Raw genomic sequence first — 14,376 nt, forward strand, 5'->3', positions numbered from 1 at the left:
ATCACCAAAGATGATTTGAACCTCTTAGAATAAACTGGGTGCTCCTCCTCTGAGCATCTCTCTTCCTTTGTTTTCCCCCCAACGAAAACATACCTCAATTGCACAGAATTATCCTTTAACAAAGCAAGTATAAACTCATATAAACTCTTGCCAATGTACCTCTTCTTACCACCAACACATTACCCCAGAACATAATTTAGGAGTTGCCATTTAGAGACAATGCCCCAGAGATCTGAGTAATCCCTTAAACCTTTACATACTGGAACAACACTACATGCAGTCAAACTTGTTTCTTAAATTCATATTTTTCAATGACTTAAAATATAACAATTACAAATTCCTATGAGGGATAAAACATCATGTACAAAAAAGAATTTTCTCTTTTAAAAAAAGTCTCACTGGGCACAGTGTGTCACACATCCGTAATCCCAGCTACTTGGGAGGGTGAGGCAGGAGGATTACAAATTCAAAGCCAGCCTCAGCAATTTAGCAAGGCCCTAAGCAACTTAGCAAGAATTTGTGTCAAAATGAGATGTAAAAGAAAGGGGTTAGGGATGTGGCTCAGTGGTTAAGTACCTTTGGGTCAACCCCTAGTACTCAAGAAAAAAAAAAAAAAAAGAAGAATTCTTCTGCCAAAATGGATCAATAGGTCAAGATTTTATAAAAATACATCACTAAAGCAAAGAATTTAAAGCAGAGACTGTCTTTCTGGTGGTGGAAAATAATTCTTCCCAAGTATAACTATGTCCTCCAACACACTTTGTTTCAGGATTTCAAACACCAGGCCTAGTATTACAATGGTTTTTGCCTAAGATTATAGCACTGTCAGGTAAACCTAGGTTCACAAAAGACTACAAAGTGACCTCTGATCTTTTTTCTAACAGGAGTCTGTACTAGCCCATTGGCTTTTCAGTTGCTCAGCTCCATTTCTACCCTCCTGTGCTATACTCTGTATTTTAGGGGCCCGGGGAACCAGAAAACTTCATTTCTCGGGCTCCTGGGAAAAACTGACTCGTAATTAGGTTCTGCCAATGGGAACACAGTAGGGAGACTGGGAGGCGGGCAGAAGAGAGAAGGAATTTTCAACACAGACCCCTGAGACCCAGCCAGACTGCACACCTGGAGAAGGTCCTTTACCCTGTGCTTCTTTAGCCCAGGAGCGCTAGGGTTTTCTTGTATCCCTGCATTTGCCTAACATTCTCCTACCTTCTTTCCTTCTTTTGTTCCACCAGCCCTTCAACCAGATCCCATTTAAAAAAAAAAAAAAAAAAAAAACTACTGTTTGAAATATCTAGAATTATTTCTGTTTTCCTATCAGAACATGTATAATACAGAGACCCATTGCAAAAGCTTGGGACTTCTGACAGCAACTAATGAGTCCAAGTTTTCTTGCTCTCTGGATCTTTGATTTTTTTTCTAAAAATTCTGTTTTGTTGTTTTGTTTTGTTTATGATTCTGTCCCCTTGTTATTACCATCCCAGGTCTCTGTTTTCTTCTCAGAGAATCACCTTTCTGTTTATGTCTCTTAGTCCATCTGGTGAGAACATGGAAATAGAATCATGAAATCTTTCTGTTTAAGAATGAAAAAAATATAAAATCAGAAAACTCGACTCCGTTTAAGAAAGGAACCATCAAACGACTTGAAAACAAAAACACATTCTTCATTCAGGTATGGTGTCACAAACTCCTCCTCTGAGCTATGATATAAAATATACAGAATATTAAGACCCAAATAGCTACAATTAATAATCAGGTGGAGGAGGTCTCCAGGGCTGAAGCACATCCCACATTTTATCACAAATTACAAATCCTCTCCCTTGTTTCTTGACAATGTCAAAAGGAGATGAGGACATTTTTGTTCGTAAAAGATTTTATTACAAAAGTTTTAAGCCATACAAAATGAAAATTTCCATGGCCATAAGAAATTAAAGCTTGTTAAACAATTTCCAAAATATGACTGTCGTAGGAGACAGCGACAGCTCATAAATTACACCTAGTTGAAGTCCCCTCAGTTAAACTAAATTCGCAGTGACTCTTTGAGTGTTTCTCATTTCCTGCCTTGGATTAAACCATTTGTTTCACAAAGCTCGAACAACTTCTTGTGTTTGAGATAACTATTAAAAGTGCTACCTCCCTGTTACCACTGTCCACAGTAAGCTGAAAGCAAATTACTTCTGACAGGTTCTAAATCCAAGCACAAAACCAATTCACTCTCTTTCAACAATTATAAAAAGTGAGAATAGGTGTTGTGAAGAAGACAAAAAAAAAAGTTCAAAACAGAGCAGGGGGTGACAGCCTGAGGCACTGCCCTCCACAAAGAAAAATTGCAGCTGAGATGGCAGTTAAGAGATTGGCAAAGCCAGTACAGAGAGTCCCATATTGTTCCACTCAACTCCAACAAGAAACCTCGGGACAAAACTGCTTAACCCTGAGGAGGATTGGGGAGTATCTCTCAAAGCACGTGAAAAAAAATATTTCTAATTATTAAAAGCCACATGCATGATTCTACATATCACATTCTGGTTTCTTGATTGCAGTCAATATATCTGGAGACAAGAGACCATACTACTAATTAAGAGATGCTCAGCCATTACTAAAAAGCATAATGGTACTGATCCTACTATTTGAAAAACATTAAGCTGGAAACTCTGAAGCTTCAAAGATGAGCAAAATAAGCCCCAAGGGATTTTATGATTATAAATGTAAATGTTAAACCATTAGCTCGAACTAAAATAACATGCACGCATGTAGTATGGCAGGAAAAAGAAAGGAGTAATTATTTTTGACTAGGTAGAGTTTGTGAATTAGTAATTCATAGAAGTACACAGAAAAGTACATAGAAAACCTAGCAATCAGAAAAAAGAAGGCTTAATTTTTAACAAAAGACAAATAAGAAGATAATCACTGTATTATCTGGTTCATCTATGAGTATCATTTGCATAGTCATCATCATAACGTAAGGAGTGGATATTGATCTTTCAAACACCATAATATAAAAGGAGGGCAGAATACAGGAAGGTTGAATGTGCATGTTGAAAAGACAGGGTAAATGAGTGAATGGTCATAATCCAACACAGAACCAATAGATAATGCTTAATACTAGTAATTTCAACATGTTACTTAGAGGTCCAGTGATAGTAACCAAAACAGATTGCTGGGCTAGGGATACAGCTCAGTGCTAGAGCTCTAGCCTAGCACAGGCAAGGTCCTGGGTTCATCCTCAGCACTGAAAAAAAAAAAAAAAAAAAAGTCAGATAAAAGAATTGAAAGGTGATAACCATTCCCTGATGGGAAAACCGGATAGTCAGATGCATAAGATTGAAACTTGACCCCTATCTCTCACCCTGTACAAAAAATCAACTCTAAATGGATCCAAGATCTTAATGTCAGACCTGAAACAACTACTGGAAAACAGGGAAAACACCTCAAAATACTGGTACAAGTAATGATTTTCTGGAGAGGACTCCAAAAGCACAGAAAATGAAAACAAAAATTGACAAAGTGGATTACATCAAATTAAAAAGCCTCTGCACAGCAAAGGAAAGAACAGAGTGTAAAAAAACCCACAGAATGGGAGAAAACACTTGCCAGATATTCATCTGACAGAGGGTTAATATTCAGATTATACAGAAAAAATCATAAAACTTCAACAACAACAACAAAAAAAAAAAAAACTAAGGGCTGGGGCTGTAGCTCAGTGGCAGAGTGCTTGCCTACCATGTGTGAGGCACTGGGTTCGATCCTTAGCATCACATAAAAAAATAAAGACATGCTGTCCATCTACAAAACAAAACAAAACCAAGTAATCCCATTAAAAACTGGGCAATGATCTGAATAGATACTTCTCAAAAGAAAAAAAAGACCAATAAACATATTTTTAAAATGTTTAATATGCCATAAGGGAAATGCAAATCAAAACTACAATGAGACACCATCTCACTACAGTTAGAATACCTATTACCAAAAACAAAAACAAAAAACAAATGCTGGTGAGAATGTACAGATAAAGGAACCTTTATACACTGTTGGTGGGAATGTAAATTAGTACAGCCCCTAAGGAAAACCCTATGGAAGCTCCTCAGAAAACTAAAAATAGAACTATCATATGATCCAGCTATCACACTAGTAGGTGTAAACCCAAAGGAAGTCAGTAAACAAAAGAGATAAACACCCATGTTTATTGCAGCCCTATTCCTAATCACTAAGATATGAAATCGGCCTAGGGTTCCATCAACAGATAAATGGATACGATGATATCACATATAGAGAGGGGAGATTATTCACCCATAAAGAAGAATGAAATTAGGGGAAACACTGGGGAATAATTTTTTCCAAAATCATAGTGTTATATTGCATAAATATGTAACAACAAATCTCACCATTATGTACAACTGTGATGCACCAGATAAAAAAGAATGAAATTCTATCATTTGCAGAAAAATGGATGGAATTGGAGGACATCATGTTAAACAAACTAAGCCAGAAACATAGGAGATTATTTTTATGTTCTCTCTCAAATGTGGACACTTAAGAAAAAGAATATCTGAAAGTAGAAAAGTAGAAGAGAGATTACTATGGACTTGCAGGGTGCCAGGGTGGGGTAGATGGACGTAATCAATGCACAATATGTATGTATGTATGGAAATATCATAGTGAATCTGTTCAATATGTACAATTAATATGTTAGTACTCACTTTAAAAATCCAATGGGAAAAAAAAAACATTCACTATCTAAACCTGGAGTTTGCATAGCTCTGATAAAAATAAAGTGAACAAAATATTACATGGAAAATAAGTCTTCTTTCCCATACCTCAGCCACACAGGTGACAGTTTCTTGTATGTTCTATAGTTTAAAAAAAATGGATAGAAAGGTTGAAAAGGAAGAGAGGAAAGGAGAAAGGGAGGGAGAGATCTATGATATAATGATTTCCTATACCTAGATTTTTTTTATTTATACTTATTAAAAGACTTCTTTTAGATTTACTTGCAGATTTTTTTTTTTACCATTGATCACTTTTGTGAATACTTGGAAAAAATTAAATTTGTTAACAAATCAAAATCTTTTCAGAGTCTAACTCTTCTGAATCACTTCTTAAATCTTTGACATCTATGATTTCCTATGTGATATTTTGCTCTGTACCTAAAACCACTGGCATCACAGCCTTGCTTCAGAGAGTGCTCGGCTAACATCTCTGAAATTTTCTTCCAAGCCACTGATACCCAGTCCCAAATTTTAATGTTGATGCTTTCTTTATGTCACCAGAAGTTGTCAAAGAAAGTTTCCACACACCAGCGGGACTTCTATACCTTCCTTAACTAGTCCTTAAATGCTTTGCTCAGAGAAACCCCCAAAGGCTGTCCCTGTCCCATCACACTAGATGGGGAAACCCAGTTGGTGTCCGTTAAGGATTGCGCAACAACAGCACTGCTGTCACCCAGCTGACAAAGACAGACAGGAGACGACTGGGATGGTTTTGCACCACTACGACAAAATACCTAACAAGAACAACTTAGAGGACTGAAGATTTATTTTGGATCACAGTTTCAGAAGATTCAGTTCATGGATGGCCAGCTCCATTGCTCTGGGCCTGAGGTGAGGGACAGTTTTCATGGCAGAAGAGCAGAGCACAGGAAAAATGCTCATCTCATGGCAGCCAAGAAATAGAGAAAAAGAAAGAGAGGGAGGGAAGGTGAGGAAGTGAGAAAGGGAGAAGATAAGTTTTCCAGGACATGCCCCTTGTGACTTATTAGGTCCCACCATCTAGCAGTCCATTCAGCTATCTATGGATTAATCCACATTTATCCACTCTTAAGAGCCCTCATGATCCAAACACTGCTTAAAAGCCCCACCTGTACACACATGATCCTTTGGGGAGCATATCAGGTCAAAACCATAACAGCTATGATGCTGTTGACCTGTCATACATGCATGTATGACGAGACATGCTGATTTCAAAGATGCTGAAATTTGAAAAGGAGATAAAAACTTCCTAGAATTAAGGAAATTTTTTTCTAATAAATAAAAACATAGACATAGCTATAAACTTGGCATTATCCATAAAATTACCACAGAAGTACTCCATCCAGTGCATAAGAGTACCCTGTTCTCTTTATTGATCACATGATATTAAGCATGTGTACGTAGTCTCTTCAATATTCGCCCAACTTGGTGAGGTTAAATCTATATAATAAAAGTTGGGTCAAGAAACAGCAAATTTTACAAGTTACGTTGTATCCTAAGACACTCAATATTGGCTGATATCTTCAATAGCAACTAATATCTCAGTGTACACTGTCAATGTGTCTGTCTTAAGCTCTTGGCGCACAATAAGGGAGGGACTTTTTCAGAAGTCAATGATGAATACAATAGTCAGATTCCAAGCTTATTAAATCAAAGATTAATCCTCTGAAATTATTAACAAGACACCAACTGTGCTCTTAAAGCAAGCTTATCCACCAAACTGCAAATCATTTACTACACTTTTGACCTAGTTGGAAGCTATGATTTGGAGAATAAACTCCCTTATTCCCCAAACCAGCAGTTTTCCACTCCATTTAATCATCTTAGAATTTCTCTACTCCGGGGAGCAAAAGCATAAAATAAAGCACTTTCCTCTAAAGTTAATCATGTCTAAATACAGTTATCTCATAGTAGACAAAGGTTCCATAAACATACACTGGAATGGTGCTGGGAAAAATGGAAATCCATGTGTAGAAAAATAAAATTAAACCCCTATCTCTTACCCTGCAAAAAATTCAAAAGTTGATCAAGGACCTAGGCATTAGATAAGAGACCTTGCACCTACTAGAAGAAAAAGTAGGCCCAACTCTCCAACATGCCAGCTTAGAAACTGAGTTCCTCAATAAGATTCCTAAAGCACAAGAAGTAAAATCAAGAAGCAATGAATGGGATGGTATCAAAATAAAAGGATTCTTCACAACGCAGGAAACCATCAAGAATATCAAGAGAGAGCCGACAGAATGGAAGAAAATCTTTACCACCTGCATCTCAGATACAGCACTCATCTCCAGGGTATATAAAGAACTCAAAAAACTTAACACCAGAAAAACAAATAACTCAATAAATGGGCACAGGAACTGAACAGGCACTTCACAGAACAAGAAATATGATAAGTCAACAAATATATGAAAAAAATGTTCAACATCTTTAGCAGTTAGAGAAATGCAAATTAAAACTACACTGAGTGTGGGTGCCTCCCAGTGTGCGCACGCTCTCGCTGCTGAGGGGGTCGGGAGAGGGCCCAGGAAAAGGGGGAGTTGGAGCCAGGGTCGAAATGCCCCGGGACTTGTAGGTGACAGAACACGGAGCCAGTCGCTGGAGCCTCAGCAGCGGAGAAGCTCTTGTTCCTGCTGCTGGGAAGGAGAGTCTGGTGTCCACATCAACCCACCTGCTGGTGGTACCAGGATGTCGTCCAGGAAAGATTGTGCAGATGACTCAAGCAGAAGTCCGGGGCTTATGTATCAAGTCTCATGCAATCTTCCTCAGCCAGCCTATTCTTTTGGAATTGGAAGCACCACTGAAAATTTGTGGAGATATTCATGGACAGTATACAGATTTACTGAGATTATTTGAATATGGAGGTTTCCCACCAGAAGCCAACTATCTTTTCTTAGGAGATTATGTGGAGAGAGGAACGCAGTCTTTGGAAACCATTTGTTTGCTATTGGCTTATAAAATCAAATATCCAGAGAACTTCTTTCTCTTAAGAGGAAATCATGAAATGTGCTAGCATCGATCGCATTTATGGATTCTATGATGAATGCAAACGAAGGTTTAATATTAGACTGTGGAAGACCTTCACTGATTGTTTTGACTGTCTGCCTATAGCTGCCATTGTGGATGAGAAGATCTTCTGTCGCCACGGAGGACTATCACCAGACTTGCAATCTATGGAGCAGATTCGGAGAATTATGAGAACCACTGATGCAGGTTTACTCTGTGATCTGCTGTGGTCTGACCCAGATAAGGATGAGCAAGGCTGGGGAGAAAATGATCGTGGTGTTTCCTTTACTTTTGGAGCTGAGGTAGTCAGTGAATTTCTGAATCATCATGATTTAGACTTGATTTGTCGAGCTCATCAGGTGGTGGGAGATGGATATGAATTTTTTGCTAAACGACAATTGGTAACCCTATTTTCAGCCCCAAATTACTGTGGCGAGTTTGACAATGCTGGTGGAATGATGAGTGTGGATGAAACTTTGATGTGTTCATTTCAGATATTGAAACCATCTGAAAAGAAAGCTAAGTACCAGTATGGTGGAACTCTGGACATCCTGTCACTCCACCTCGAACAGCTAATCCTCCAGAGAAAAGTTGAAGAAAGGAATTCTATAAAGAAACCATCAGACTTGTTAAGGACATACTTCATAATATATAAGTGTGCACTGTAAAACCATCCAGCCATTTGACACCCTTTATGATGTCACACCTTTAACTTAAGGAGACCGGTAAAGGATCTTAAATTTTTTTCTAATAGAAAGATGTGCTACACTGTATTGTAATAAGTATACTCTGTTATAATATCCAACAAAAGAAGTTAAATCCAAATTCAAAATTATCCATTAAAGTTACATCTTCATGTATCACAATTTTTAAAGTTGAAAAGCATCCCAGTTAAACTAGATGTGATAGTTAAATCAGATGAAAGCAAGATAATCCATCTGTGTAATGTGGTCTTAGTGTTGCTTGGTTGTTTAATTATTTGGGGCTTGTTTTGTTTGTTTGTTTGTTTTTGCTAGAATAATGGCAACTATTTTTAATTTTTTTCTGAAACATTTTTAAAAGTGAAACATGGGAAGAGCTTTAAAGACATTCACCAACTATTATTTTCCTTTACTTAGCTATTTGCTCTTACTAAGAAAACATGCCTCATTACAGTAAAAGAAATTTTAGAGATTGATAGTTTTAAAAATATGCAAACTATTCAATCCAATAATTTTTAATCAAACAGTTTGGGCATACATACAGCTAATAGTTAATATTTTGCTTTTTACAGAAATTACCACTGATTTGGATTTGTGCACTCTAATTTTTAACTTATTGATGCTCTCTTGTGCAGTAGCATTTCATTTAATTATAAGATAAGGCTCATATAGTATCACCCAACTAGTTGGTTATGTGATTATGTGGTACGTTGGCTTTAGGTTTTAATTTGCACGAAACACCTTTTGGCATGCCTACTTCCTGATAATACCCTCACCTGCATCAGTTTTGTTTTGGGGGTTTTTGTTGTTTGTTTGTTTGTTTGTTTTTAGATCCACAGAACATGAGAATCCTATTTTGACAAGCCTTGGAAAGTTGACACTATTTTCCTCCCTCTGTATGAAGGATGTACTTTAAATTGATGCTGGTCAGTGGGATATATTGTCAACTATGGGTATTGAGTGCTTCACTGTCTAATATTGCCATGTGAATGTTGTATCGACTGTAAGGCTGTGTCACTAAAGATTTTAATTCTTTGATTTTTCATAATCAAAGGTCATATGATATTGTATAGATATGCTTTGTAGTGAACTATAGTAGCAATAATTTCTGTACATGATCAAGAGTTTATTGCAGCATTTCTTTTCTTGTTTTTGTTTTGTTTTGTCTTATTTTAAGAGTTAGAATTAACAAATGGCAAGGAGTAGAAAAGTCAACATAAAGATTTTAGAAGGAGAACTTATAGGACACAGGTTTGTGATTCATTGGATGTGATTCTAAAATCTTATATTGAGCATTGTCAAATTTGTAAGCTTCACAGGGATGGACATCATATTTATAATGATGTCTTTCTATATGTGCTACCATAGACGTGAAATTCTTGACTTTAATATTGTCTTTGAAAATGTTAAATTGAGAATTCTGTTAACTTACATTTTATGGACTGGTGCATTATATTACTGCAAGAAATATTTGATTTTCAGCACAGTGCAAAAGTTCTTTAAAATGCATATGTCTTTTTTTCCTAATTCCATTTTGTTTTAAAGCACATTTTAAATGTAGTTTTCTCATTTAGTAAAAGTTGTCTAATTGAAAAAAAAAAAACTACACTGAGATTTCACCGCACTCCAGTCAGAATGGCAATTATCAAGAATACAAGTAACCATAAATGTTGGCAAGGATGTAGAGGAAAAGCACTACATATATTGCTGGTGGGACTGCAAATTGGTGCAACCACTCTGGAAAGCAGTGTGGAGATTCCTCAGAAAACTGGAAATGGAACCACCATTTGACCCAGCTAGCCCACTCCATGACCTATATCCAAAGGACTTAAAATCAGCAATACTAAGTGACACAGCCACACCAATGTTTATAGCAGCTCAATTCACACCATAGCCAAGCTATGGAGCCAAACTAGGTGTCCTTCAACAGATGAATGGATAAAAAAAATGTGGTATACATATACAATGTAATATTACTCAGCCATAAAAAAAAATGGCTTTACGACTTTTGTTGGTAAATGGATAGATTGGGAGACTATTATGCTAAGTTAAATAAGCCAATCCCAAAAACCGAAAGGCTGAATATTCTCTCTGATATGCAAATGCTAGCACACAATAAAGGGGAGAACAGAAGTTCATTGGATTAGACAAAGAGGAATGAAAGGAAGGCAGGAGAATGGAAATAGGAAAGACAGCAGAATGAATTGGACATAACTTTTCTCTGTTCATGTATGAATACACAAACAATGTAACTCCACATCATGTACAACTACAGGAAAGGGATACTAATTAGAATAAATTATACTTCATGTATCTATAATATGTCAAAATACACTCTACTGTCATGTATATCTAAAAAGAACAAATTAAATAAGTAAACAAATAAATATAATCATATCTAGGATGTTCCCAACTTGATTTTCTCAAGTACATGCTTTATCAGTGAAGCAACAAACATGGTCAAGGATCAGGTCTACATTAAGTATCACTAGTAATGCAGGAACTGGGTATATAATTCAGTTAGTAGAGTGCTTGCCTACCATGCACAAGGCCGGGGTTCTATCCCCGGCACTACCAAAAATAAATAAACAATCAAAAAGAATCAAAGTAATGCAAAATGCATGAACTGTAATTCATAGGCCCAAGTCTATTAATGAATAAGGTCTGAAAACAAATAAGATCCAACTCTCTTAGGACAGTCCCCCCAAAAAAGCAAAATGATAAAAACATTAAGCAAAGGACATACACATTTCCAATATTTTTTCTTTTCTTTAATGTGTTTTCATCAAATTTCTAATAATAGTATAATGTTCAATACAAGACATTCTAATGACCTCAAAAAATAAAAGGAAATGGGTAGAAGAAGAAAAGTATCACCCATTTTCACAAAGAAAAGCAACATTCAACAATGGGGGCTTTTCCCCCACATAAGTATGAATTTGTGCATGAGTACTATGTGCGTGTGTGTGCATATATGTATGCATGTGTGTGAAAGCATGTGTGTACCTGAATGTGTTATGATGTGCTAGTGGGTGTAGAGCTAAATGAGAAAACACTGATTTCAACCTAACGATGCATTAACTATTGACATATGTCTTCAGTAAAAGAATTCATGATAAAATTAGCATATTCTATATTACTATATGTAAAGTAAGTTAAGATTTGTTCCCAAAATCATATTCTATAGAGACTAATTACATGGCTCCCCAGCTGCCAAGATACACAGCCAGCCTGTTAATTTCTGCCATGAAGCAATGGTGGAGCACTAGAGGGGCAGTCCGAGTAGGCTGGAGCGCAGCCTCAGCCACAGCGAGCCCACCACACAAGTGCAGTGAGCCAGAGCAGAGGCAAGGCAGAGTGCACCCACTTGTCATGCAGAGGCAGGCAGCCCAAACCCAATGCAGATGCCCACTCCACACAGCACCATAGCCTGGAACCCCCAAGCATCCCTGGTCCCATAACCTCAACCTCCCTCCTACTTCCTGACAAGGTTTGGGAGTGAAGAAAGGGAAGTGGGACAGACCTACATGGGGTCGCAGGGCTAACCAATAGCAGTTGGTGCTTTTCCAAACCCTCATTAGCATAAATTGGGACCAACGGCATTGACCAATGGCTATATAAACCCCTAGACTACCATATTCAAGCAGCAATCCCTACTGGGTCCCTCTTGCCCTGCAAGAGCTCTGTCTCTTTTTTCCCCTCATGAATACGTCCTACTCAATCTTCCTCATCTGTGAATTTTATTCTTCAAATTCATGAAGCAAAAACCTGGAAAGAAGCTGGTAGTTAGTTTCTGGGGTCTTCTGGAGGGAATGGCATGACATGAAGAGCTTCAGTAGGCCACTCAGTCATAGTGGGGGGCTACCCAGGCTGTGTCCCTCAGAGCTGACACCAGCAGGAACACCCCCCTGATTAGCTAACACTACAACAGGCTTTCTCGGCTGCAGAGGCCTCAAGCTTATGGAGACTGGACTCACCTGAAGCAGAAGCAGAGAATCCAGTTCCATCTCAGACTCTGGTTTCACTAGGAGTCAAAGAAGAAACAGAATGGGCCCCAAAGTAAGAAATTAAAAATGGCATATAGACTCTAACAATGACAGGGGAAGCCTAACAGCCACAGCTTCTTTCTTCCCAGCTCAGTTACCCTATCTCCAAAGCTTTAGCTCATGTGGTATGTATGCAGCACGTGTGTGCAGCTGACCATGACAGCCAGCCAGGAAGCAAGCAGGTACATGGAGCAGAAGCACAGGACAGGGGGGAGGAAAGGAAGGCTCTCAGAGAAGGATCTCATCACACAATGTTGGGGGATGTTGGGTTTTCTGTGCTTGCCTGGCACGTGTCAGTCACTGGGTTCAATCCCCAGTACCACATTAAATAAATAAATAAATAAAATGTATTGTGTCCATCCACAACTTAAAAAAAAAAAAAAAAACACCCAATGTAGGAGATGAGACCTTCCTGGCTTTTTTTTTCCAAGAAGTCAAATCACTATTGCCAATAGGGACTCTAGGAAACAAATGCTTCTTCAGAAAGAGGTTTTCAAGTTGGTTATCCCCATTCAGTTATCTCATGGCTTTTGTAATGGACTATGCATAGCATTCATCATTCTCAGTTGCAATTATGTGTACATCTATCTAACTCCCTACCAGTGAGGGAAGCTTTCAAAAACCAAGTATTGCTCATCTTTGCCTAAGAACCAAAATACTTCCAGCAGTGTAGTAGGTCCGCAAAGATATTCCAAGTATAGTCAAGCTTGATGGAATATGCCTGTAATCCCAGAGACTGGGAGACAGAGGCAGGAGGATCCCAAGTTCAAGGGCAGCCTCAGCAATTTAGGAAGACCCTGTCTCAAAATTTAAAAAATGCAAAGGACTGGGGATATATCTCAGTGGTAAAACACCCCTGGTTTGTTGAATCCCTAGTACTCCCCCCAAGCACTCCCCAAATATATATGTATATGTGTGTGTGTGTGTGTGTGTGTGTGTGTATTCCAAGAAATAATAAACACGGTTAAGTCTTATTTTGTAAAAAGTCAGGCCTTAGCATTTTCTGACAATAAGCTGTATAGAGTAAGCAAGAAGTAAAACTAGAAACTTTATGCTAACAGCAAGTACATATCAAGGGATACCACTCAAATATAGATCAACTGTAATTAAATGTAAGCATTGAAATATGGTACAACCTCCATACAGGTGTCATCTGAAAGTTTAATCAGTCTCATCACAAAATTAAAAAAAAAAAAAACAAGAATTTCATTCAAATTCCTTGTTAGATTTTGTGACTTGGATGGCCACCCAGTAAGGTCAACAGGTTTCTCTGAACAAAAAATAATATATTAAATTAGAAACTGATGAAACAAATTGATAAGAAAATGACTACCTTGTCTCATGAACTTTATCCCTACTGATTTACTCTGACAAGCTTAACAGTCTTATTCTAATTACTTATGATAATATTTCATGGTAGACTAGTATATGATACTAACTCATTAATAATAATAATAAAATATAAGCAAGTTATTAACTCTTGGCAAAAAAAATAATAAAATCAGTGCTTTGAGAAAGAATTAATGAGTCATGAGAATGGAAATGCGACATTTAAAAAATGCTAAAGAACCAGAAGATTTAATTTGAACTTTGGAAGATCTTCTCCTTGGAGGTAGTTTCTTGATTATGCCATGCTGATCACATTTCATTATTGTTTATTACATGCAAACATATTAGGAGTCAGTCAGGAGGAAACACTAAGCTTCACTCTAATTCTGAGCTCATGTGAAGTCCATGAAGTTATAAATCTGCAAGTCAATGTCTTAAGCTTGTCTGAGAAGCTTTATATGAATCAAATATATAAGTAAGCAATAAATAAAATTTCACAAAAAGCAGATCATATTTCCAATTTGTTATTTGAACTTGCAAGATTTAATTATACAC

The 14,376-nt window shown here is 37.4% G+C and overlaps 1 protein-coding gene and 1 pseudogene across 3 annotated transcripts in view; one reads left to right on the forward strand and one right to left on the reverse strand.

The window, feature by feature from the left end:
- The window catches only part of Pofut3 (protein O-fucosyltransferase 3), a 106,724-nt gene that overhangs the window by 42,969 nt on the left and 49,379 nt on the right, over nt 1-14,376 (reverse strand). The gene's annotated exons all lie outside the window — the stretch shown is intronic.
- LOC101970308 (serine/threonine-protein phosphatase PP1-beta catalytic subunit pseudogene) lies at nt 7,342-8,577 on the forward strand (annotated as a pseudogene).

The sequence above is a fragment of the Ictidomys tridecemlineatus genome, chromosome 14, assembly GCF_052094955.1.
Source record: "Ictidomys tridecemlineatus isolate mIctTri1 chromosome 14, mIctTri1.hap1, whole genome shotgun sequence".
NCBI lineage: Eukaryota > Metazoa > Chordata > Mammalia > Rodentia > Sciuridae > Ictidomys > Ictidomys tridecemlineatus.